Here is a 2,159-nt window from a genome sequence, read left to right as displayed (position 1 = left end):
ATTTTGAGATTCCTACGACCGTAGGCTTGTTCTTTCATGCCCATGCCCAAGATTCAATTTGACATGCCTAAGTTTAAATTTGACATGCCTATGATTCATTTTGAGATGCCCAAGACCGTAGGGTTGTGCTTTCATGCCCATGCCCATAATTCAATTTGATATGCCCAAGTTTAAATTTCACATGCCTAGGACCAATTTTAAGATGCCCAATACCGTAGGCTTGTACTTTCATGCCCATGCCCATGATTAAATTTGATATGCCTAGGATCAATTTTGAGATTGCTAAGACCGTAAGCTTGTACTTTCATGCCCATGCCCAGAATTCAATTTGACATGTCCAAGTTTAAATTTGACATGCCAAGGATCAATTTTGAGATGCCCAAGACCGTAGGGTTGTGCTTTCATGCCATGCCCAAGATTAAACTTTATATGCCCAAGTTTAAATTTGACATGCCTAAGATCAATATTGAGATTGCTAAGACTGTAAGCTTGTACTTTCAATCCCATGCCTAGGATTCAATTTGACATGCCAAGGAACACTTTTGAGATGTACGAGACCGTAGGGTTGTGCTTTCATTCCATGCCCAAGATTAAACTTGATATTCCCAAGTTTAAATTTAACATGCGTAAGATCAATTTTGAGATTCCCAAGACCGTAGGGTTGTGCGTTCATGCCCATGCCCATGATTAAATATTACATGCCCAAGTGTAAATTTGACATGCCTAGGATCAATTTTGAGATTCCTAAGACCGTAGGATTGTTCTTTCATGCCCATGCCCAAGATTCAATTTGACATGCCCAAGTTTAAATTGGACATGCCTAGGATCAATTTTGAGATGCGCAAGACCATAGGGTTGTGCTTTCATGACCATTCCCAAGATTAAACTTGATATGCCCAAATTTAAATTTGACATGCCTAAGATAAATTATGAGATGCCCAAGACCGTAGGGTTGTGCTTTCATGCCCATGCCCAACATTCAATTTGACATGCCCAAGTTTAAATTTGACATGCCTAGGATCAATTTTGAGATGCGCAAGACCATAGGGTTGTGCTTTATGACCATGCCCAAGATTAAACTTGATATGCCCAAGTTTAAATTTGACATGCCTAGGATCAATTATGAGATGCCCAAGACCGTAGGGTTGTGCTTTCATGCCCATGCCCAACATTCAATTTTACATGCCCAAGTTTAAATTTGACATGCACAAGATCAATTTTGAGATTCCTAAGACAGTAGGCTTGTTCTTTCATGCCCATGCCCAAGATTGAATTTGACATGCCCAAGTTTAAATTTGACATGCCTAGGATCAATTTTGAGATGCGCAAAACCATAGGGTTGTGCTTTCATGACCATGCCCAAGATTAAACTTGATATTCCCAAGTTTAAATTTGACATGCCTAGGATCAATTATGAGATGCCCAAGACCGTAGGGTTTTACTTTCATGCCCATGCGTAACATTCAATTTGACATGCCCAAGTTTAAATTTGGCATGCCTATGAACAATTTTGAGATGCCCAATATCATAGGCTTGTACTTTCATGGCCATGCCCATGATTAAATTTGACAAGCCCAAGTTTAAATTTGACATGCCTAGGATTAATTTTGAGATTCCTAAGACCGTAGGCTTGTTATTTCATGCCCATGCCAAAGATTTAATTTGACATGCCCAAGTTTAAATTTGACATGCCTAGGATCAATTTTGAGATTCCTAAGACCGTAGTCTTGTGTTTTAATGCCCATGCCAAAGATTCAATTTGACATGCCCAAGTTTAAATTTGACATGCCTAGGATCAAATTTGAGATGCCCAAGACCGTAGGGCTGTGCCTTCATGCCCATGCCCAATATTAAACCTGATATGCCCAAGTTTAAATTTGACATGCCTAAGATCAATATTGAGATTGCTAAGACCGTAAGCTTGTACTTTCATTCCCATGCCCAGGATTCAATTTGACATGCCAAGGAACAATTTTGAGATGCCCAAGACCGTAGGGTTGTGCTTTGATTCCATGCCCAAGATTAAACTTGGTATGCCCAAGTTTAAATTTGACATGCCTATGATCAATTTTGAGATTCCCAAGACCGTAGGGTTGTGCGTTCATGCCCATGCCCAACAATTAACTTGATATACCCAAGTTTAAATTTGACATGCCTAG

Source organism: Papaver somniferum, unplaced genomic scaffold, assembly GCF_003573695.1.
Source record: "Papaver somniferum cultivar HN1 unplaced genomic scaffold, ASM357369v1 unplaced-scaffold_35, whole genome shotgun sequence".
Taxonomy (NCBI): Eukaryota; Viridiplantae; Streptophyta; class Magnoliopsida; order Ranunculales; family Papaveraceae; genus Papaver; species Papaver somniferum.
The sequence above is the reverse complement of the archived record's forward strand: the minus strand, read 5'-3'. Positions refer to the sequence as shown.